Below are 26,098 nucleotides of genomic sequence, written 5' to 3' on the forward strand. Positions count from 1 at the left end.
GGAAAATGTACAGGGAATAAGAAGCGTAATTGGTAGGTACAAAATAGACAGGGGGAGGTTAAGAATAGTATAGGAAATGGAGAAGCCAAACAACTTATATGTACAAACCATGGACATGAAGGGGGGGAAGTGCTAGAGGGAATGAGGGTATCTGGCAGAGGGAGACAAAGGGGAGAAAAAATGGGACAACTGTAATAGCATAATCAATAAAATGCACTTAAAAAAAGAGTGGTCTGTGGAGGATGTTGTCTCTGACCATTGCTATTCAAAATTATAGTAGATGTCTTAGCAAGTATAATTAGAGAAGATAGAAAAGGCTTCAAAGAATAGGAAGAAATAAAATGCCTCCATCATGGATGACATGTAGAAAATCCCTAGGAAGCTACCAAAAAAAGCTTCTAGAACTAAGTGTGGTAAACAAGGTCATGGAATAGGTCAACATCCAAAAATCAATCATTTTTCTAAACTTACAAATGATCAATACATTGGAAACTGAAAGTCAAAAAATGTTACTGTTTGTAATAGCTCCAAAAAGAATATGATATACTTAGTTATAACTTTAATAAAATATGTGAGGATGTAAATGGTGAGAGCTACAAATCACTGATAAAAGAAATCAAAGAAAATCTAAATAAATGAGGGGACATATTCTGCTCATGTATTAGAATATTCTCTCTATAGTTAAAATATCAAACTTACCCAATCTACCCAATCTGTAGATTAAAGGCAATCCCACACAAATCCCACTATGACTCTTTGTAGATACAGGTAAACTCATTATAAAATTTACATGTAAAATCAAGGAGCTAGAATACCCAGAACAATTTTGAAAGAGAAGTTGTAAGACTCCCACTTCCTGATTTTAATATATACTATAAAACAGAACTGAAGTGATAAGAACAGGATGGTATGGACTAAAAAATAAACACATGGATAAGTGGAACAGCATAGGGACTCCAGAAATATATCCACAAAATATAGTTAATTATAAAGTGTTTGATTGAGGTATAATTGACTTACAACAAACTGCACATATCGAAAGTGTACAGATGATAAATTTTGACATAAGTATACACCTATAAAACCAACACCTAAATCAAGATAGTAAACATATCCACTATCCCCAAAGTTTCCTTTTGTCTTTTGGTAATCCTGTCTTCCTACTCCTCTCCACCTACCTATTTTATCTCCTGGCAATCACTGATATACTTTCTATCATTTATGTTAGTTTACATTTCTTGAAATTTAATATTCATAGAACCATACAGAGGTACTTTGTTGTCTTGCTTCCTGAGCTTGACAAAATTATTTTGAGAATGATCCATGTTATAACATGTATCAATAGTTCATCCTTTTTTATTGCTGTGTAGTACTCTACTGTATCCATTTTGCTTATCTATTCATTTGATGGTGGATGTGAAAATAAGAAAAAGCCCTGGAGTGACAGAGTGGTAAGTTCACAGATATGTTCACTTTATGATACTTCACCAACCCATACTCTTTTCAACTGCTCTAGTATAATAAAAATGTTTTCTAAAAGATGAAAGAAAAAGCACCTACATTAAAACAGTTAGTTCAGGTGATTAGATTTTGCCTGTTTATATAACTTTATTTTTAATGTGGTCTTTATAATATTTGGTAATTCTTTTATAATTTATAGTTCAGGTTGTATCATGCTTTGGCTATTACATACAAAGGTGCCATGAACATTCTCGTATGAGTTTTTGGACATATGTATGGACATATGCTTCCATTTCTCTTTGGTAAATCCCTAGGAGTAGAATGGCTGGATGAAGTGGTAATTGTATGTTTACTTTTAAAGAAACGGACAAACTGTTTTCACATGTTTGTACCATTTTACATTCCCATCGGCAGTGTCTGGGAGTTCCACCTTTGACACACCTTCAGCAACACTTAGTTTTAGCCAGTCTAAAAGGTGTGTAAGGTAATTCATTATGGTTTTAATTTGCATTTGTCTAACATTGAAGATATTTTCCGTAGTTGAAGATGCTTTCATGGGCATATATGCCATTCATATAATGTCTTTTATGAAGTATCTATTCAAAGTTTTGACAAAGGTATGAGAGCAATTTGACAGGTTGTCTTTCAACAGATGGTGGAGGAACAACTGAATATTCATATACAAAGTTTGAACCTCAACCTATACCTCACATCAAATGCAAAAACTAAATAAAAATCATTCACAGACCTAATTGTGAAATTTTTAAAAATAACACTCAGATTAAAAAATGAGAAAAATCTTGTGCTATTGGACCACAAAACAAAATCCTTTAAAGAATTGATAAATTGAAATCCACTGCATTAAAAACTTTTTCTCTGTGAAAGACACTAAGAGAATGAAAAAATAAACCACAGACTGGAAGAAAATATTTTCACATCACATATACAACAAAGGACTTGAATCTGGAATATGTATATATACACAACTCACAATGAGAAAGCAAGCAACCTGATTTTTTTTAATGGGCAGAAGACTTGAACATGTACCTCCCAAAGAAAATATACAGATGGCAAATGCACATATGAACAGCTGTTCACATCATTAGTCATCAGGGAAATGCAAATTAAAAGTCAGAATAACATATCATTACATACCTACTAGAATAGCTAATATAAAAAATTCTGACTTCTGGTCACGACAGCAGCACAGGTAAACACTGCTTGCCCCCTCACACAACCACATCAAAATTACAACTAAAATATAGAACCACCATCACTCAGAACCATCAGAAATTGAGTTGAATGGAAGTCTGACACCTACAGAATTAATGAAACTATATCCATTCAGATTGGTAGGAGGGGCGGAGATGTGGAACGGGCTGGTCCCACATCCACATGTGGTGAATAAAAATTTGAAAGGGATATCTCAGACGTGAGGAGTCCCAGCTCCAGCCAGACCAGGCCCCCAGCCCAGGGTTCTAGTGCCAGGAAGAGTGAGTCCCCGTAAGTCCTGGCTACAAAACCCAGCAAGGATTGAGTTGATGGAAGAAACTTGTGGAGTCCCAAGCAGTTTAAAGAATCCACGCACGGACTTACTCAGGCTCACTCCCTCTGAGCTCCAGAAGTGAGATAGCATCTTGAAATGCATCAGTGGCATACAGGGAGGAACTGAAGTGTCTGGCATCAAGATGAGAGCTGGGGGAGAGCTTTCTCCCAGACAGAAAGGCAAGCAGAGGCTATTGTCCCTTTTATGAACTCTCCCCCGACAGAACACCAGGCTATCAGGCTGGTGCCATATCTGAGACTCCATCAACCTGGCTAACACTCTTTGCTAACCTGGAGATTCCCAGAAACTCTGTCCCACCCAACTTCTGGGTCCACCTAAGCTCCTTTTCCATATGAGTGGCTAGCTTTGGTTCATGATTCACAACTTCCTAAATCCAATCAAACAAGCAACTGCAGGCCAGAGTAAGCACCCATCCTCTCATACCTCTTGCTAAGTGTCCCCAGGCCCAACACTAGCAGCAGCCAGCCTAGATTCACAGCTTGGCTTTGCCTAGGAATCTCCAAGCCAAGTACAAGTAGCAGCCATCTCAGATTGCTTTATAGCTCATGCAGGGTGGCCCTGGGCAGAACACAGGTGGAGGCTGAACTTGGCCTGCACCATCCAGGAAACCCCAAGGTCTGTGCACCCAATGGATAGCTATAGACCATGTCGGAACATCACCAACCTGCCCTCACACAGCTGATCTTCCATGGAGGATGGAGGTTTGTGGTGAGTGGTTACAGCCTGTCCTTCCAGTTGACTGGCCTGGGTAAATCCCTCTCATTCATCTCCCAACAGCAACCAAGACTCAATTACAAGAGAAGGATGTACTCAGCCCACACAAAGGGCACACCTCCAGTACCCAGCTTGGGTAATAAGGGAGGCTGTGCCACTGGACCTACAAGTTACCTACTATATTAGGCCACACTACCAAGATAGTGGATCATAGCAGGTCTACCAAATACATAGAAACAAACACAGGGAAACTGCCAAAATGAGGAGACAAGGAAATATGGCTGTGTTGTGACCCTTCAAGAGTGGGCAGGTCCACGGTATTCGTGCAGACAGAATAATATTCACGGAGCCATTGGGATGTCTGGCATGCCTTCATTCATGGGTTGGTGAGTCACATACACTACAAGCTGCATGTCTCCCTGCATGTCACACATCATGGCCCTTGCTCCCCAGTATGTCACCCATTGTGGCACCTATCCCCTTGCACATCTCCCATCATTGTCCCCAGCAGGGAGTCCCTCCTTGTTTAAGTACTAGAGGCCAACAAACCCAGCAAGATGCCAGAACATTACATAACATTAACATAATTCTGTGCATGCAAGCCCACTTCATGTTATGGGGACAGTTTATTGGACACAGTCTCAAGGCTATGAGAACACTACTTATCAGGCCCCTCCAGGGTTATGGGAACACTGCTACCCTTAGTTACCCAGACACCTGGGTGAGGAAGCCAGACTGCTTCCACTTACCCTACAATGGCCCAAATGAAAGAACAGATCAAAACTCCAGAAAAAGACCTAAACAAAATGGAGATGATCAACCTAAGAGAAAGAGTAAAAAGTTGCAAATCTATTGGAAAAAATGGTGAAAGAAAACTTCGCTGATTTTTTTAAGGAAATAGACATGGAATTCCAGGAAGCACAGAGAGTCCCCTTTAAGGATATTCAAGGGACGTAGTGAGGACCTCAACAGCACAAAAAAGATCCAGTTAGAAATGAAGGATACACTCATTGAAATAAAGAACAATTTATAGGGAAAGAACAGTAGAGTAGATGAAGCCAAGAATCAAATCAATAATTTGGAACACAAGGAAGCAAAAAATCAACCCATCAGAACAAAAAGAAGGAAAAAGAATCCAAAAAAAAAGGTTGGGGATAGTGTAAGCAGCCTCTGGGACAACTTCAAGCATTCCAACATTTGCATCATAGGGGTGCAAGAAGGGAAGAGAAAGAGTAAAAAGTTGCAAATCTATTGGAAAAAATGGTGAAAGAAAACTTCGCTGATTTTTTTAAGGAAATAGACATGGAATTCCAGGAAGCACAGAGAGTCCCCTTTAAGATTGATGCAAAGAAGCCCACTCCAAGACACATCATAATTAAAATGCTAACACTTAAAGATAAAGAGGGAATCTTTTTTTAAAAGATTTTATTTATTTATTTTTAGAGAGAGCAGAAAGGAAGGAGAAAGAGAGGGAGTGAAACATCAATGTGTGGCTGCCTCTTGGGGACTTGGCCTGCAACCCAGGCATGTGCCCTGACTGGGAATCAAACCATTGACCATTTGGCTTGCAGGCCCACACTGAATCCTCTGAGCTACAGAAGCCAGGGCAAAGAGGGGGCCTTGACAGCATCAAGAGAAAAGCAGTTAGTTACCTACGGGGGAGTTCCTATATGACTTCTAGCTGGTTTCTCAAAAGAAACTGCATGCTAGAAGGGACTGGCAAGAAATAAGAAAAGCAGGGACCTACAGCCAAGGTTGCTCTATTCAGCAGAGATGCCATTTAGAGTCAAAGGGCAGATAAAGTGCTTTGCTAAAGGTAAAGCTAAAGGAGTTCATTGTCACCAAAGCATTATTACATGAAATGTTAAAGGGACTTATTCAATAAAAAGAAGATCAAAACCATGAACAATAAAATGGCAATAAAAACATCTATCAACAATTGAATCTAAAAAACGAAGCAAACAAGAAAAACAGAGACAGAACCATGGATATAGAGAGAGTTTTGACAGTGGCCAGATAGGAGGAGTGTGGGGGCGGGGAATGGGTGAAGAGGTGAGGGGATTAGGTACAATTAGGTAGTTACAGAAAAGCCATGGGGATGTAAAGTACAATGTAGGAATTGGAGTAGCCAAAGAACTTCTACACATGACCTACGGACATGAACAATGGTACGAGGATTGCCTGAGGGAGTGGGGGGTGCTGGGTGGAGGGGGGCAAATAGGAAAAAATTGGGACAGCTGTAATAGCATGATCAAAACAATATCATTTAATAAAAAAGAAAGTGGGGCCATGAGAAAGATAAGAGGAGAGACCAGGAGGCAGGAGAGACATTTAGATGATTGGCCCCAGGCAAAAATGGTCACCAATACCCATTCTCTCTCTGTCCACTCTTTGCCATAGAATCTCCAAGTTCCGGCTGGTCTAACAGCTACCCAGAACACAGCTTACATGCTCCCTTTCCCTTGCTGTAAGGTAGGGCTGTGTGATCAAGTTCCAGCCAATGGAATGAAAGCAGAAATGATGAATGACAGCTTCTAGGAACTTCCTTTAAGAAGCCTTGGCACACACACCTTTAGTTTCCTCTTCTGTTCTAATGACTGATAAGGAGGCATGATGACCAGAGTGAGAACTACCACGTGAGGCTATGAGGTGACCCTGCAAAGAAGAGAAGAAAGAGAAATGACTGGATCCCTGAGGACTATGTGGAACCAAGTCTACCATACCATCCTTGCACCGCTTATCTACACACTTTCACGTGCTAAAGTGATAAACTTGGAGTTTAAAAAATTCTGCTAATATGAAGTGTTGACAAGGATATGGGGCAGCTGGAACCTTGCACACAACTGGTGGGAATGCAGTATGGTATAGGACAGGCACTCCAAAGAACAGTTTGATATTTCCTCACAAAGTTAAAAGTATAATTACTGTTTGACCCAGCAATCTCATCTGTATGTATTATTGAGAAGTGAAAACATAGTTCACACAAAAATCTATACGTTAATGTTTAATAGCAGCATTATTTATAATTTCTCCAAATATAAATTTTTAAAATATTCTTCCATGAGTACATGGATTTAAAAAGCTGTGGGACATCCACACAATGGGGCACTACTCAGTATTGAAAAGGAATGGGCTATTGTCACGTAGAACAATGTGGATGACTCTGAAAAGCATCATGCAAAGCAAAAGAAGCCAATTTCAGAAGATTAGCTACTGTATGATTCACTTCACGTGACTGTCAACAAAAGGCAAAACTACAGGAACAGATCCATGGGGGCTAGGCATGGGGGCAGGAGCTGATTAAACTGGGTGGCAGGAGGGAATTCTTTTGGACATTGGAGTCGTTTAGTGTCCCGTTTATGGTAGTGATTACAAGAATCTATTAAACCTCATAGGACTACACAGCAACAAAAGCAAAGTCAATTGTGTGAAAACTTTTAAAAAGTAGTAAAAATGATTGATGGGTGATGGCTTCACCTGTGTCTGCAGCCTGGTTCATCCTTCTCAGTCTCCCACCCGTGACATGCTTGGTGAGTAACCCAAGGCCATGTGTTGGGAGCTGAGAGCTGGGGGAGGCACGGGGAGGTTGGGGAGGAGGGCAGGCAGCCCAGGTAGAGCCACAGAAACAGTGGGAAGGATTCTGTTCTTCTTCACAATCACCCTGGCTGTCAGGTAGAGAATGGATGTACAACAATCAATTATGGAAAAGGGCTTTTGCAGTTTTTAAAAAGTGATTACTTAAAGAGAAGAGTAATCGTGCCTTGAGAAGAGAGGTCCAAACAATTAGAACATTTTACTGAAACTGAGGATGGATAGGAACAAGAAATCAGTTTGCTTTGAAAATGCGGTGTGGTCTTGTGGTTAGAGAGAATTTCCTTGTCTGGCTAGCTTCAGTGATGAAGGGGCAGGGCTTCTTCCAAAGTATTTTGTTGGCCTTCTGCCTCAGCATAAACAAATGTGGTGTCTCCAGGCTTTTCAGAGGGTCCTAGGCAGAGAACGACCTGATCCAGATCACACACACTTCAGGGTCAGCTTCCTCCAGCTCACGGCCTGGGTCCTGTTGCTATAAACATGGCACTCAGGAGGCCTGGGCAAGTTTGAACAGCCCCCAGAACTACTTTTTGTGCCATCCCAAAGCCTCCAGGACAAGGGGGCGCAACCACGGAGAACAGACCATCATGGGAAGGGCCAGTACCTCAGACCTCAGAAAACGAGGGTGGTCAAGGCTGTTGGGAGGCCTGTGAGTCACCACTTGAGGTGGTTTCTCATTTAATGAAGGAAAAAAAGATACTTGAGTGCTAACATAGGTCTCTGCTGGACCCTCTGACAGGGAGAAAAAATCCCAACCTAAACTCCCAAGTCTAGGTGACAAAATGGCTATATGGACATTAATTCTCTGTGTGTGTGCGCGCGCACATACACACAGGGGAGAGGGAGAGAGAGAGAGAAAGAAAATTTTTTAAGTCTGAGTTCTAAGAATCATTGACATCTCCTTCTTTGCTGTCCCAGGGTAGCCAATTCTCATGCAAAGAGTTCCTAAGCTCATTTGGTTCCTAAGGTGTTTCTGTATCTCTTTCCTGTTTTCTCGTCAGAGTCCTGGTCACAGGCAAATGTCTCCTCACCAAAAGAGTTAGGCCTGCCCTCATTGGAACCACTTAGCATGGGAACTGCAGCCAAACTCTGTGGCTCAATTTCAAGTTCCCTTGTAAATGAAAACCATTTGGTACACTTGGCCCATGCAGTTCTAAAGTCTGAGTATCCTGAAAACAAAAGGGAGAGTGCTGGCTCAGATATTTAACTCCCTGCCTACACAAACTTTGGTAATTATTCTACTAAAAACAAAGCACAACAAAAATAGATTTCTAGAAAACTGAAATTAAATTCACCTTCAATCAGCACCACAAAACCCAATGAAAGAGAACAGGTTGGTGAGTTCCCCACAACATCCCACCCGTGCCTTTGCATGTCTGGTGTCGTTGAGGTTCAGATGACCAGGGTCACGATGACACCTGGGAAACGAGAAAACAAAAAGGAGCCCTAACTGGGAGTCAGGGGAGGCGGAGCCAAAGAGCTCTGTAGCTGTGGGCACATCAGCAACCCTTGCCTCTCTCGGGTTCTCAGTCTCCTCATGTGGGAAGTAAATGGTTAAGACTTCTCTATGTCTGCAAAACCTGTTACACCTGGACAGTTATCATAGTGCTTAGACTTCCCAATTTTCACCCCAGTCTTAAAATTTTCACTTTGTCTTTACCACATACGTCCCCATGCCTATGGAAGGTCTCTGCCTGAGTGGCCCACTGCTACCCCAGACTAATGAAGTAACAATTCCATCTCTAGCTCAGCCCTCTCAGTCACCCACCTTTCTCTTTCCCCTTCATCTCAGCAATGAAGAGGTATATGGGGTAACCCAAGACTTGGAAGCAGCCCAAGTGTCCATCAGTAGATGAGTAGATGAAACAACTATGGGACATTTACACATTAGAATACTACTTGGCCGTAAAAAGCAAGAAAAAAATTTAACCCTTTGCAACAGTATGGATGGACCTGGAGAACATTATGCTAAATGAAATAAGCCAGTCAGAGAAACACAATTACCGTATGATTTCTCTTGTAAGTGGAATGTAACAAATAAACTGGACTAACAGGGAAAATAGAGACAGACTCACAGATAGCACGCTGACAGCTCTGGGGGTGGGGGTTGGGGATGGAGGGATCGAGTGAAAAAAGAAAAAAGAGAAAGAGCTCACGGACACAGACAACAGTGTGGTGACTGTGGGGTGGGGAGGAGGTGGATGGAGTTGGAAGAGGATGTAGGGGGATAAAGGTAATGGGGAAAATGCACAGAAAAAGGCGGGGGATAGACCAGAGTCAGTATTCTCACAGTTACAGAAGGAAAACAGTGAGTGTGATAGCGGGGTAGTAGACTGAAGAGTCCATTAAAATTCAAGTTTTGTCATTTAAAAAAAGGGAGGATATTTGGAGTAATCCAAATGACAGCACCCCCCCTCCTTCTTAAGGGTCCCCTCCCTCTAAATTTGGGAGAGAAGTGGGGCTTGTCACCCTCCCTCATGTCTGGGTTTTCCCGGCTTCCGTCCCTCCGAGCTTTGTTCTCCTCCTGGTGGCTCTGGGCTCCGTGGCCGCCACTCAGGTGGACCGGGGCAGGCCGCCCAGCATCGCCCTTCCTGAGCCTCGGGCTCCGTGCAGGGGAAGGCAGGCGACTGCTTGTCTTCCTCCTCACAACGTTGTCAACCAAATGCAAATAAATGTATCAGATTTTACTAAAGACTGAAAAATTAAAGTTACAACATGCAAGAGAGAAAAATTTAAAGGGTCACCAGGTATCATTTTCCTTGGAAAACATCCAAGATGTGGGAAAATATCCAAGAAATTAAGTTTCACAGCAGGAACCTCTTCAGGTGGGTGCTCTCCCGAACCTAATCATGTTCCCTTGCTTCCTCTTGGACAGCAGCCTTCAACCCGCCCCCCACCCCCACCCCCTCCCACCCCACAGCTCTGGGACAGACACGCCCGCTGTGTTTGAGAAACTCCATCTCCCACCCATAGGCACTGGTCTGCCACACGAGAATCCCCTACTCCCACCAAGTCCCTAGACGTTCATTCAGCCAAGTCTTAATTATTCCTCCCAGAATGCCTCCACAAATGATCCGAGATGGAGTTGGGCTGCCCAAGTCCTTCTGAGCCAGATAAGCTGTGGGGAATGTGGGGGCCCCAGATCTGGTCTTGTTTCAAGTGTCCCACCTCTGTGAATTGAAAAGGGACCTCTTTATTCTTCCAGATACCCATGACACACTTTAATTTGTCAGTGACAAACTTTAATTCCCAGAGGTAGCACAGACCTTAAGAGGAAAACAAAACAAACTCATTCACCTCTAACTCCCCATAATTCGTAAGGCTGCTCCTTGGAGTTTTACTTTACATTCTGACCAGAACATGTTCCTTTGCTCAGCCCTTCCCCCACCCATTCTACTTTGATTGTGCTCCCACAGTCTGGACAAGAACCAGAAAGGAGTCTATCGGTTATACACCCTTTAACAGTAGCCTGTGGAGTTTCTCAAAGACCCCTGGAAACTTGGAAAATATTCCTTGTAATGTGAGAGACAGATGAAGTTCTTAGATGATGGGGCCATGCTGCTCCCCAGTTTCTGTCGGAATGTGGGGCGTGGGGAGAGGTGTGTGTGAATGTGAGGGAGAAATTCTTCCAGTATTAAAATAGCAATAACAATACAGAGGGCAATGTCTGACCCATCCTTGCCAGTTTTTACAGCATCTCCCAGTCCTGACCACACATTGGAATCTCCTGGAGAGCTTTACAGTTTGCAATGCCTCATCTCTGAACTATTAAATCAGACTCTCTGGAGGTGAGATCTGGCATTGTTGTTTTTAAAAGCCTGTAGGATTTAGGGGTGTCCAACCTCTGGCCCACGGGCCGCATCCAGCCCAGAATGGCTATGAATGTGGCCCAACACAAAATAGTAAATTTACTTAAAACATTATGAAATACATGTTGCAATGTATTTAATGTTGGCCAAAGACAACTCTTCTTCCAGTGTGGCCCAGGGAGGTCAAAAGGCTGGATACCCCTGCTAGGTGACTACAATGCACAGCTAGTGCCGAGAGCCATTGATGAGAAGGATAGGGAATTACCACAGCTGGGAAGGGTCACATTTTGTTGTGCCCAAAGTGAATTCTGCAGCCCCAGGCATCTGTATTCCATCAGGCTCCCTCAGCACCCACGATTCTGGGTGCAACCTCAAAAAGAGTGGGGAGTGAGGCAATTGGATTCCTATGATGGGGCTGCTATGGAAGGTCTGGAATGGCAGTTACTGCCATTCCCAGGGGCAGACTCCTACCACAGATGACTACAATGACCATGCAGTAGCGGACCCTCAACAAAACAGTGCTTACTGAAACAATGAATACAATCCCCGTGTGTAAATAGGCAGTTACCCTCTTCTACCACGCGATGGCGACATACCAAGCATCACTACAGAACAAAATCTTGACTGCCCAAGTGAAAAGGGATGAGAACTTGAATAGGGAGATAAAAGATGTAGTACTGGTGGAAGTTTGTTGTTGTTGTTGTTGTTTGGTTGTTGCTTTTTGGTCCTCTATCCTTTTATGTAAGTGGATCAACAAAACTGAGAGTGGTTTAAAAAAAAATCAGATACTTGGCTCAGCTCTCTCCTGGAAGGCTAAGCCATTCAGCTGATATCTGTGTGCCTCTCGGGGAGGTAGGCCAGGGCTCAGCACTAAGCTATTTTATATATAAGGACAATAAGTGGTGCCAATTTGGTTGCTCTGCCAATAAATCCTCTGCCAAGAAACATGTCTAAGTCACACTAGTCTCTGGCTCTTCCTATGCACAATGGGGAATTTAGGGAAGCAACTAATCCACGGAAACACAGAGTCAGTTATAGTGAGACCTGAGAACAGCCTCTTAAAAAAAAAAAGGCCTGGGCACCAGGAAAGGTGGGAGGGATTTCTTGTCCGTACATTGGGTCCTAGGAGAAAAGGCAGAGTGACAGTTGATGAGCAGTTTTTGACTGATGGGCTGAGATCTAGGCCTATGGCCCCAGTGTACCCTGGGAATCAGAGGTCCTACCCTGTCTTATCTGTGTGCTGTCCCTGAAACCCTGGGCACGGGGAGATCAATCATTGCCAGAGAGACAGGGTATCTACCTGGCCATCTGCCCCGTAACACCTGGGCTGTCCCTAAGGCTAGTCACTTGACCCTGGAGGTGAGGAGGAGAGGACACACAGGGTGAGGATAGGATGGTCTGATGATGACCAAAGTATCTCTGAGCCACTTATCTTTTGACCGATCTCAGGAGAGGGACACGGCAGATCTGGGCTTAATAACTACTTGGACTCCATGTGTTGGGCAAGATGCTTCCTATAATGATGTGCTTTAGTCCCATTCATAGGGAGTCACTCTGGACTAAGCCACCACTGCTCTCTTGGGCCCTGGGTCTTTAGAGCTGGATGCTGCTGCAGAGGAAATCATAAAGTCACAGTCCTTGGTGCCTCTGGGCCATCCTTTGCCATATCTCTAGAGAGCATCTTGTCCCTTCCCCATGGTGGCTACCTCCACCACTGCTCTCTAATTCCATCCTCAGTTCAACTCCCCTCTCGGCAGGCGGCTGTGCCTCCTAGGTCCCAGAGGACACTGAGAGCTCCCGTCATGAAATCCCTCAACTTCCAGGCTCCCCTCTACAAACTTATGTCTGCTGCCACCACACCTTCTCGCCCATGTCAGAGGGTGGCGGTGTCCCAGCCATAGAGAGACCAGAATCTCCTCACCTGTGTCCTGGATTCCATAGCCTTCCACCTCCCACCCAGCTTTGCTCTGGGTCTTCGTTCTACCAGTTTTCATCTCTCTCTCTCTCTTCCTCCTGGCTTTTTCCATGTACAAACTTCCTTATCACCAAAAGTGAAACAGAACAAACTTAAGCCTCTGTAACATCTACAGTAGCACGTTTTCAAGCCTGCTTCAGTTGCCTCATACCTAAGGGCTCAGCTTCAGATATGGGGCAGGTACAGAAACCCAGGGGATGAGCAAGAGTCAGAAGCCCCTTCCCCCATTCTCCCCAGCCTGCCCCGCCAATGGTCTGTTACCACTCCGAAGTGGAGCAGTGGAAGTAACCCCAGGGCCCCAGTCACAGCCTGCAGTGGGAATTCGACAATGGCCTTGAGGTTAGGTGGCTGACATCCGAGCTGGCATCAGAGTCTTCCGCAGGCTGCTGTGGCTGTGGGCAGTGATAGCCTCTGTTCTACTTTGCCCTGGGCCTCACCTCCTGCCAGATCTCACCTTCAGTCTTCAAGACAAGCCCAGAGTGGAAATGAGCCAGGCAGGAAGCCTGTCCTTGCTCCCGATGAAATGGGGGCAGGAGCAACAGTGGACAGAGCACCCGTGAGTGAGTGGTGGGCAGTTCTGGGCTGAGATCAGACTGGGGGTCTGCTTGGGTGTGAGTCCATGTAGCCTGGGGGTGGAATGAGTGACTGGGGTGTAGGACAGGGGCTGGGTTAATGTCCACGGCCCTCTCTGTGCTCACAGTCTAGCCTAGGAAATTTTCCAGACCAGCCCCTCCCACAGGCGGCTGATGTCTCCTCTCTGCAGATGCTGTTACAAGGCGCTGACTCAAAGGCCTCCCAGGTGCCTAATCTTCATTTCTTCTAATCATCACAACAAAACACCATTGTCTGAGTTCATCGTATGTGTCCAGAAATCTGCTAACTCTTCTGCACACATCATCTCATTTCATTCAATCATCGCCAACTCCACAAAGTAAGCTTTACTATCTCCATCTCACAGTAGAAACCAAGATTTAGAAAAGTCAAGTCATTGGCCAAGTTCCCACAGCCAGAGAGTGATGGAGGTCATGATCTGAGCTCTGGCCTGTGTGACTCCATGCCCTCCTGATCCTACTGCTCAAATGTCTCTGGCAAGGATAAGTTTGTTCCAACATACTCAGGAGCAAATAAAACCCTTTTTAATTAAAAAAATATCGATTCTAGAGAGAGAGGAAGGGAAGGAAAAGGAAAGGGAGAAAAACATCAATGTGAGAGAGAGCCATTGATCAGTTGCCTCCTGCATGTGCACCAACTGGGAACCAAGCCTGCAAACCAGGCATGTGCCCTGACCAGGAATTGAATCTGTGACCTTTTGGTCTGCAGGACAACACCGAACAAACAGAGTCACTCTGGCCAGGGCAAGAAAAGTCCTTTTACCAATGTGGTGAGCCCTCACTTGCTGGGGTCGGCAGGATGGCCAGAGTCAGTTATTACTGAGAACACTCTGTCTCAGCCCCGCCTCCCTAAAAACAAGAGGGGAAGCTGATGGGAAGTGGAGTCAATCCCAGGGCAGTGACCATGAGAGAAAGGGGAAGTGAAGTTGGTCAAAACTCACCCCATGGGGCATGTACTCCCCCATACTTCTGGGTGTACCTCGGCCCTCTGGGCAGCAATGGGGCCGGCCTCAGTGGGTCCAGGTCGGGTTGGACACAGGTGCTAGAGCTGTTTCAGTCGCTCCGACCACAGGGGCATAATAAAGGTCGTGCCAAAGACAGCACTCTGCCCAGGGTGGCTGAGACAGCCTGCTGTGTCAGGAGGTGGGCGGCAGGGCCTCGGAGGCTCTCCATTGAGCGGGGCCAGGACAAGAGCATGGGGGGAAGCAAGTGGGCTCAAGTGTGTCTGACTTTCCACTTTCTTCAAGGTCAAGTCCAGGTTCCTTAACTTGGCATCCAAGACACTCCATAGGGTGGAGACTCAGCCTATTTTTTCAACCTAGTCCACTGCCCCACCATGTTCCCCCTACCAGGCCCCCATTAGCCCATGGAGCTCCTATGTACAGATAAGAGAAATGCACCTCTCTAAGAGCCTTGTGGGCTCTGGGTTTGGCTGGCAGAAAAATGTTCTGGTGAAAATTTGAAAAATAAAGCATTCTTTCTTCCTGGTCACTCCTTGTGCCAGAGTGCACAGCTGCATGTTGATGTTCCCCTTGGCCACGCAGGCACTGAGGCCCAGCCAACCACACTAAACCCCACGTGAGCAAACAGGCCCAGAGAGGCAGAGGCCTTTGGTCCGCGTCACACAGACCCAGACGCGGGCCTCAGAATTAGCTGCTGCTCTCTACCTTGCCCCTAGAGCCCAGCTGGGCAGCCAAGAGACTGCCCCTCCTCATCCCGGATAGAAACCATTTCTGAATTTCCTGGCATTGACCTCCTGCTAGTGCCCAGGGCTGTACCCCAGCTTTCCCTCCCCTACCCCCATGACCTGCAAAGAATCGGCCCCTGGGGCATTTGCCGGTGACCTCATGGGGAATTGCTGCCTGCTGATTTCCTGTTTTTATATTCTTTTCTCCAATGCTGTTTTCTCTCCTTTGTTGTTCTTTAGTCAGTTTTGGTTCTCTTCCCCTAGTCCACCCTGCAAAAACAAAACTTGATTTTTTGTACTTATTTTAAATCCATGTTGAGACAGGGAGATGTTATACTCCCTCTGTTCATTTGAGTGTTATTTCTCTCCCTCGTTCTCTCCCCCCTCATTCCCCGAGGTTTATTTACCAAACGGCAGCCTTCAGATTCCACAGCTTAGAAGAAAATCTCAAAAGCTGTGTCTGCAAACACCGAGTATATTCAGGGTCTGTCTCTGCTGGAGGTTCCCTGTCTCCTGGGTGCTGTGTCACTGAGGGGCAGCGACCTGCCAGCTTCCCCACTGTCACATCCTAGGCTCCCTGAAACAGAAGACGCTGCAGCCCACACTTAACAGCCCACATGAGCTCTCCACTTCTTCAGGAACAAGTCCAATTCCCTCCACACGCATCAGAGGCTCCCCAAGGTAGCTTTCCAGCCTTGCTCATTGTTATTCCATCTGCTGCCACCTCCCTCCACCCCACGTCCTCTATTCCAGCCCTGCTACACTCCTTGTCTGTCTTGGGAACACTGGGAGCCTGTGCCTCTGCCCTCTGACACTGCAGTTCCTCTTTTTCCTGTCTCTGCCCCGGGGAAATCTTACATGAGTATCTCAGACATCACTTTCTTGGGGATGCCTTCACCAGTGCCTCAGACCTGAATTTGTTATTCCTTCCTTTGTGTTCCTTTGTACTTTTTCCCTTAGGGTAAATACAGTGTGTTTATATTTACTCTTAACGGTTCAGAACCTCTTACATGCTCTCTCTGGTGCTATTTGACTCACTTTGTGCATTGCCGTCTTTTGTATTGTTCTAGCCTCCTTTTCCCTTGCTGGATTAGTAATGTGCATTTATATTTCTCTACTTTTCCTCTGGGGTTTATCTCTGGGACGAATGGCTTTCTCTCCTATTCTGTGTATGCATGGAGTGTGTGTGTATACACATGTGTGTGTGTGTGTGTGTGTGTGTGTGTGGCCTGTATGAATGTCTTACTAATTGTATTAAAATATGATTGAGTCACCAGGGCCAGAGGCAGGAGAGTGGACTGGAAAGGTTGGTCACTCACAGTGCTGATTTCCCACAGGAGGTTGTGGATCACTTAACAGGCAACCAGAACCTGGGGCAAGTGGGAGAGGGAATGCTCGTGTCTTCAGGGCATTGCTTATCAAAATATAGTTTGCCAACCACCTGCATCAGAATCACCTGAGCGAAGAGGGGGCTTGTTAAAAAGTCAGGCTTCTGGGCCCCAACTCAAGCTTTATCAAGCCAGTCCCTGGAGGCAGTTCCAGGAACCTATATTTTAGTAAACTATCAGAGATTCTTCTGCACCAGAGTTGGAGAACCACTGACCCAGGCACTTGGGGAGCGGAAGTTCACGCCACCAACCCTGTGCTTGTCAGAGTCTCTGGTTGTCAAACTTCCCGAATGTCTACTTTAGTGGCTGCTTTTAGGCCTGACTCGTTTGCTCCCTTTGGTGATATGTGGGATGCTCCCACCGGCGCAGCCCCCTTTCCAGAAACCCTCTGTGACACGTGTTCTCAGCTTCTAACTCTCCAAATCACTCATTTCCATACTCCTTACCCGGCTTCTCTTTCTCCAAATGCCTCTCACTCTTGGGCCTTCTCCCAGGTCCTGCCCTTGGTCCTGCCCTTGACATTTCACACCAGGCCCATGGCTTTCACCACCACCTATGGACACTGTGGGGTCTAAGCCGATGTTTCCAGCACAGGCGTTCTCCTTGGCCTCCATCCCATACCTGTAGCTCCCTCCTGAAGCTCCCACTGGGGTGGTCCCCTGGGGTGGTCCCAGGCATCCCAAATTGTACAGTTCTAAAATAACTGTGCTGTGTATCTTCTACATTTCCCATCTCTGTGGGAGGCACCAACTTAGACACTGAACTGGACACCTGAGGATCATCCATTCTTATCACTCCCTAGCTGTGTCACCTTGGACATTACTTCTCTCTCTGTGCCTTCACTGCCTCACCTGAAATATTAGTGCAATGGCAGTATCAGACATTCTGGGTTTTGAGGACTAAACAAATTCAGTTATACAAAGGGCTTGGAATAATACTGACATGGTGGGTGGGCTTAGTAAATGCCAGCTATTAGTAATAATGATGATGACACTAATGAATATTAGTTAACAGTCATTTTCTTATCCAGGTCTCCTCCTCCCCGACTGCCCAACCAATGGGCAATCACAGTCCATTTTATTTCTTTAATACTCTCTTGCTCTGATGTCTGCCCTTTCTTCCCTAACACCTCTGTTCAACCTTAGTCTGAGCACTCTTATTTCTTACCTAGACTTGTCTAGGACTGGTTTCCCTCCTGGATCTTGTCTCCTTTCTCACTTTTGGGCCTCCCTAAGGGCAGAACCCATGCCTTATTTCTCTTCGTGTCCTCTAGCACCAACTGAGTGAATACGTATTCACAGAATAAATAGGAGAAATGATGGATGGGTGGGCAGGTGGGTGGTGGATGGGTGGATGGACATCAATACATTATGTAGAAATTTTTGAAAGGATAAAATGCCATGTAAATCAAGTGGTAATGGACAGTCAGGAACTTGGGGGAAACAAACTCTTATTAAGGTGAAATCCCCAGAAGTGCTTCTGAACAGAAACGTAACAATGGCCTAATCAATTATATTAATGTATCCAAGGAAGCACATCTCCCAGAAGAAATGGGTTTGGCAGAGACGTTAGAAGAAGAATCAATGTCCATTAGTGGTTGGTGGGCCTCAAGCTTTTCCCAAGTGAGACACATGCTGGGCCTGAGGTCAGGGGTTACAGGAGAGAGGGCACTGTTGTCAGACAGAGAGTTTTTATCTGCCTTTTCTGATTCATGTAAGATATTCTTTCTGAACCTTCCTACTTCCTTTCTTTTTATTCCATCCTCTTTTTGGGGCAGAGGCTTCTTAATGACTAAGTTAGTCTAGGGAGCAAGTAAGACTGGTTGTATCCTTGGAAAGTCCTCAGATTTAATTTTACTGTCAGTATCTTATGAATGTGATTCCTGTACATCTGTTCCCAAGAGCCCAGTCAGCTCTGGGTGCACCAATGACACTGAGCCTCTCGGCCTGTGAAACTGAAGGCCAGACCACAGCAAGCCCACCGGGCACTGCCCCGCACGAGCCTGGGGAGCCAACTGGAGTTCTAAGTTGTGGGATTCCTCAGTCACAGAACTGTGCTCCCCAGGGGCACGAATAATGTCTGGCTGAGTTCACCGAAGGAGTTCTGCCCTCACTATCACTTTTCCTGGGAAATATCACCTAACTCTTGGGAAAGCCCTCTCACCAACTGGCCCATTTAACATTTAATGATTCTGCTTTTCTTATTCATTGACCTCTAATTGATAATATGGAAGAAGGATGGCAAATATAAGGCAACATACTGCCACTATTCCTACCCATGTTCTCTGCATACAGTGTTGACAAATTATGTCTTTCTTTTCCATTAATGTGACTTTCAAATTCTTTTCAACACAGCCCCCCAGGAAGACCCTACTAATCAATTAAAGTTGACAGGCAAAATGTAACATATTTGTCATTCCTGGACTAAAGGAGTCTATACATTTTTAAAAAATGAAGTAGTATCTCAATTACCTATTACTGTATAACATGCCAAGCCAAAATTCAGTGGCTTCAAACTACAATTATATTTTCTCATGATTCCGTGGGCCAATAGCTTGGGCTGAGCTAGGCTGGACAATTCTGCTAACTTTGGCTGGCTGTAGTCATCGGGTGGCTTGATGGGGCTGGAAAGGCTGAAATGACCTCATTCAGTTGACTGGTAGGTGGAGTTGGCTGTTGACTATACCACAGTCTTCAGAAGGCTGGCCCAGGCATCTACATATGAAGCGCATGTTCTGAAGTGCTTTTCAAGTCCCTGCTAAGGTCCTATTAACCAAAGCAAATGGGACAAGCCCAGAGTCAACGTGAAAGGGGCTATACAAGGACACGGATGCACAAAGGCATGATTCATTTACAGCCATTTCTATAACAATATACTCTAGATTAGGTGGTGTTTCATTGATCAGAACCTTCCTGAGTATCTATTAGGATCCAGATACTATAGCCAGCACTGAGTATAAAATGACAAAAGAACTGGAAAGAACTTTGAAGATTGGAAGTGCTCTACTTAGGTACAAAGAGGGAAGAATTGAAACCAGTATCTGAATCACTGGATGATTCAGTGTGTATGTGTGTGTATATATGTGAGAAAGGAAGAAGGATGTTGAATTATTTATTCTCCATTTCTTGTAGATTTGTGCAGCCTAAGTTGAACGGGTAACTCTATTGTTATCCATTGTGATGTGTCCCTTAAATCTTTTCTCCAGACTCTGAAACATTCAAAATAATCACATAAGTGTATTCTTTGTGACCACAAAGAGCTACTTGAGACTTTTTTCCCCTTGGAAACCTGGCCAACCCTGAGACTCAGGCCCATGCTTGCTAGCTCTGATTATTTCCTCCCCCCCTACATTCCTGCCACCCACAGCTGCTCCAGTCCAGAGTGAAAGTTCAGAGGGCAAATACTTATGGTCCAAACAGCCTCTCCAACAGTGATGGCAAAGAGACAACTCCACTTATAAAAACAAACAATCATTCCTTCCATTTATACAGCTCTTAAGACTTCTTTTCAAAGTATATTCACATCTTTCTCTCATTGGATTATCCCCAAACCCTTTGAGGTGGGTAGGGCAGGTAACAGATAGGGAAACTGAGGCCCAGCAAGGACAAGTGACTTCTCAGTGAGTGATAAGGCTGAAAGCAGAGCTCCAGCTTCCCGATTTCAGATCCTGGCTCGTCCAGTAGACCACACTGCCATAGACAGAGCTGCGTGCTGTCCCCAGTTCTAGGAAGCCTGCTTTTAAAACTCTTCTGCGGTTTGCTATTCCCCACCTTACAGTTCCACCAATAACCATTTTAAACTTGCTCTATTTTGCATTCACTTGAAAAGAATGAGGGGAAACATCAAATATTTCCCTGGGTGTTGGTTTCTAAGTCTTTTGTTGCTAGAAGATAGTGGATTCTCTTTGAAGTTCTCACTTCCAGCCCATAAATGAGCCAGTCAGCATCCTCCTGATGGAAAACAGAGGCCCAGAGCTGATTTTTTTTAGTCCTCACCAGAGGATATGCTTATTAGTTTTAGAGAAAAAGGAAGAGAGGGAGAAAAACAGCAATGTAAGAGAGAAACATTGATTGGTTGCCTCCTGCATGCACCCTGACCAGGGATTGAACCCACAACCTAGGTATGTACCCTGACCGGGAATTGAACCTTCATCCTTTTGGTGTATGGGATGACACTCCAACCAACTGAGCCACCAGTCAGCACAAGGCCCAGAGCTAATTTCCCTGTAAGTACCCAATGTACTTCCTCCAAACGAAATGTGTTACAGGAGAAAATTTAAAGTTAATGTAGAGAAAAGCCTTGGAGAGGATAAGCTACCACCTGAGAGAAAAAATGCAATCTAAGGAAGTCCTGTGTATGAATGACAGGAGACGCCCTGCCTCCACGCAGCTGGAAGGTTTGAGGTGAGATGCAGTCACCTCCTTCTACCCTGACTCATCTTCCTTGAGAGAGATGATTTTTTGTATCACTATCCTGGAGCATAAGAACCCATTGGAAAACTGGAACTAGAGTAAACATCTTGATTCTCATAGTTTAGGTTACTGAGAATGAGAAATGGTGATGCTGTCCCACATTTCTTGCTTGTGGTAGGCATGACAATCTTTCTCATTGAGAATTGCAGTGGCTTAGAGTCCTTTTTACTATAACGCTTGAGGCAGCTACCACCACTTGATTGGGCTGGCATGCTGGACAAAATCTCCCTGCCCACTCTGTAGTCCCTGCTGACCCAAAGGCCTACGGAGAGTAGGCAGAAATGCAGAATGTTCCAGGCATGTATGAGCTGGGCATTCCTGGTTCCTGGAGGCCTCCGTCTTCTAGGCTTTAAATACATTGGGGCATGGGCTTCTGATCAGATGACAGAGAAGGTAAATGCACTACTCACCTCTTCCTATGACCACATGAAAATTACAACTAAACTAGAAAGCAGCCATCATGAGAACCACATGAGGTGTAGCTGAACAGAAGTCCTATAACTAAGGATATAACAGAAGGAGCCATGTGGTGACTGGTAGGAGGGGCAGAGATGGGAATAAGTTGGTCCCACACCCACATGCAGTGGTTAAAAATCAAGAGGAATATCTGGGCTGCAGAGGTCTCCCCTGAGGAGTGAGTGGTCCCAACCCCACACCAGCTCCCCAGCCCAGGGTTCCAATATTAGAAAGAGAAGTTCCCTGGTTTCCCATTGTGAAAACCAACCAGGAATGTGGCTAACTGAGAAAAAGGGCTTCTGGAGTCCTAGGCATTCCTCTTAAAGGGCCCATGCACAGGCTTACTGAGACTCACTTGCCCTGAGCTTCAGCACTGGGGCAGCAGCTTGAAAGTCACCAGGGACATATGGGGAGAAACTGAATTGTCTGGCATCAGGATGAGAGCTGGGAGGCAGCCTTCTCCCAGAAAGAAGTGTTGACAGAGGCCATTGTTCCATTGATGAGCCCTCCCACTTCTGGCACAGGCGGGCACCATATCTGAGTCTCCATCCACCTGGCTAACACCATTCACCCAGCCTTAGTGATTCTCTGAGACCCTGCTCCACCCAAATTTCAAGCCCTTCCAAGCCACTTCCAGTACCATTTCCATACAAAAGGCCTGTCTTGGCTCCTGCTTTGGACTTCCCTAATAATTTCTCAAAGGCCCCAAAACTACAAATAAATAGCACCTGGACTCAGCGTGCCCTCCTGGGCATCTCCAAGCCGAGGACAAGAGGCAACCATCTGCAGGTAGCTCTGTAGCTCATACTGGGTGGCCTTGGGCAGGGCACAGGCAGCAGCTTACCTTTCCTGCACCTCCCAGAAGGCCCCAGAGCACCAGCTTGGACAGCTTCAGACCATGTGGAAGCACCACCCAACCTTCTCCATGAGTAACACACTCACGAGGTAGACTCAGTAAGCACCAGAGCCTCACTGAAGTGAGTCCTGCTCCATGAGGTGGGCCCCTGCAGCTCCTCTACTATTGTTTCAGCTAGTCCTCAGAGCTGATGGGTCTGGGGGCTTATCTTTTTCATTGATATGCCAACAGCAGTCAACGCTCAACTATAGCAGGAGTATGCACACAGCCCACACCAGTGTGGGGGGGTGGACAATGCACCTGGATCATCCCTCTTCGGTGTCTAGGGAGGCTGTGCCACTGGGCCCCACAAGACACCTACTACATAAGGATGCTCTACCAAGACTGGGAGATGTAGGAGCTCTACCTAATACATGGAAACAAGCACAGGGAAGCAGCCAAAATAAGGAGATAAAATATATGTCCCAACTGAAAAAAGAACTTAAACAAAATGGAAATAAGTTATCTACAAGAGTTTAAAATGCTGGTTTTAAGGATGCTCAATAAACTTAGAAAAGGAACAGATCAACTCAGTGAGAACTTCAATAAAGAGATAGGAAACATAAAAATAGAGACAGAAACCTTAAAAAAATGGGACCAGTCAGAAATGAATAACTGAAATGAAGAATACACTAGAATAAATCAACAGTAGATTAGGTGAAGCAGAGGATCAAATCAGTGATTTAGATGGTAGCAGAAAACACTCAATCAGAACAGCAAAAAGAAAATAGAATCCACAAAAATGGGGATAGTTTAAGTGGTGCCTGGGATAGCACCAAATGTGCCAACATTCACATCAGTGGGGTGCCAGAAGAAGAAGAGAGGGAGCAAAGAATTGAAAACTTATTTGAACAAAAATAATGTCAGAAAACTTCCAACTTGGCAAAAGAAAGAAACACACAAGTCTAGGAAGCTCAGCATCCCAAACAAGATGAATCCAAAGGGGCTCACACTGACACACATCACAATTAAAATGCCAAGGTTAAAGACAAAGAGAGAATCCTAAAAGCAGCAAGAGGAAAGCAGTTAGTTATCTACAAGGGAGCTCCCATAAGACTACTAACTGATTTCTCAACAGAAACTTTGCAGGCCAGAAAGGATTGGCATGAAATATTCGAAGTGATGAAAAGCAATGACCTACAACCAAGATTACTCTCCAGCAAAGCTATTATTTAGAATCAAAGGAGAGATAAGGGGCTTCCCATATAACAAAAAGCTAAAGGAGTTTATTATCACTAAATCAGAATTATGAAAAATGTTAAAGGGTCATCTTTAAGAAGAAGAAAAAAGATAAAAGATATAAATAATGAAATGGCAATAACTACATCTCTATCAAAAATTAATTTAAATATAAATGGATTAAATGCTCTAGTCAAAAGACACAGAGTGGCTGTATGGATTAAAAAAAAACAAAAACAAGACCCATATATATTTGTTGTCTACAAGGGACTCACTTTAGACTGAAAGACACACACAAATTAAAAGTAAAGGAATGGAAAAATATACTTCATTAAAATCAAAATAACAAAGAAAGCTGGGGTAGCAATACTTTAAAACAAAAGCTGTAGCAAAAGACACAAAATAACATAACAATTCCATTTCTGGGTATTTATTTGAAGAAATCAGAACATTGAACATATGTTCATTTCAGCATTATTTACAATAGCCAAGATATTGAAGTAATTTAAGTGTCCATCAGTAGACAAATGGATAAAGAAGAAGTGGTGCAATGTACAATGGAATATGACTCAGCCATAAGAAGAATGAAATCTTGCCATTGGCAGCAACACGGATGGACCTAGTGGATGCTGGATGAAATAAGTCAGATGAAGAAAGATAAATACCATATGATTCAATTATATGTGAAATCTACAGCATAAAATAAACAAACAAGCAAAACAGAAACAGACTCACAGATACAGAGAACTTATTGATGGTTGCCAGACAGGAAGAAGGTTGGGAAGGATGGTTGAAAAAAGTGGAGGGATTAAGTTGGTAGTTTCAGAACAGTCTTGGGGACGTAAAGTTCAGCATAGGGAATATAGTCAATAATATTGTAATAACTATGTCTGGTGCCATATGGGTACCAGATTTTTCGGGTGATCACTTTGTAAGTTATGTAATGTCTAATCACTGGGTTGGACACCTGAAACTAATATAGTATTGTACATTAACTATAATTTAAAAAATTCTTTTAGAAAATAGAAGGCTTAAAAAAACACAAATGGCATGGACAACTATAAATGAGAGCTTGTTGCTATGGGAGAGGTGACTGAGAGCCTTTGACACTGGCCATCGGCACTTCAAAACTTGCATTAGAGGTTTTTTTTTTTTTGAAGGCATTAACATAGCATCAGTTATGGGCAACTTATCTATAATACTCAAAAAAGCAAAAAAGAGTATCAAAAGTCACATAAAGAATTCTCTGAACCATGTTACAAAACAAACTTATCAAATGAGCGAGGAAAACAGCAGAGCAGCGAAAGCAGAAAGGGACAGTGGAGCTCATCTGGTTTGGGGCCCCTGGTTAACTGATGAACAAACAGGACCAGAGTAGGAAAGCAGCTTCCTCAAAACCACACAGCACACTGGCAGAGCTGGAGCCCAGTCTCCTCACTCCCAGGCCAACATGCCTTTAACTTCACTGCACACTCTCCCCTTACTTCCACACCCCCAACTTGTATTCCTCTATAAATCTACTGCCTGTCCCAGCACCCCTTCCCCATCCAGATACTACCTCCCTGGGTGCGGACTATGGGTAAGTAGATTCAGCTACTAGGTGGCTGAATTTAAATGGTACTACAGGGCACGGTGGGGCATGGTGGGTGAGAGGAGTCTTGCCCTGCTTTATAATAAATACAGCAATTTGTGTTTCTGTTCCGAGGCTTTTGGAATGTTCTCCAAAAGCACTCAGGGCAGAGATGTTAAGTGAGAAGTAAGCACTGTGTAATAATGGTCCAGGACATTCTTATAGAACTTCAAAAAACATTTACATACCAATTCCCCTGTGGCCTGGAGGAGAGAGAGGTATAGACATGCAATGCCCAAGCATGCTGAAGACAGGTGCTCACCAACAGGGCTGATGCATGCAGCACGGGTCCAGCTGTACCCCAGACCTGAGGCTCCAGGACATGAGGAGCTCTCACAGATGACTTTGACCTAAGAGTCCTGGCTTTTACAAGAAGTAGTATTATAATTGTGGCTCCCATATTCACAGCTGGTGTTTCCAACGGTAAGAGGAATCTGGTGAGTCCCTTCCTCACCTTGCACAGTGCAAAGAGCACTGCACCTGAGCCAGCAGGCCTGGGCTCTGGCTCCGGGCTGTCCATTCCCCTGCCCCACCAGCTTCTACTGTTTGTGCAGTCTTTGGGCCAGTCTCTGAAGTTCATTTTCCTAACACATGAAAATCAAGAAACTGCAAGCAATTTGGCTTCTGGGAATGTATCCCTGCCAAAAAAGCATTAAGAATTCA

Source organism: Phyllostomus discolor, chromosome 1, assembly GCF_004126475.2.
Source record: "Phyllostomus discolor isolate MPI-MPIP mPhyDis1 chromosome 1, mPhyDis1.pri.v3, whole genome shotgun sequence".
Lineage (NCBI taxonomy): Eukaryota > Metazoa > Chordata > Mammalia > Chiroptera > Phyllostomidae > Phyllostomus > Phyllostomus discolor.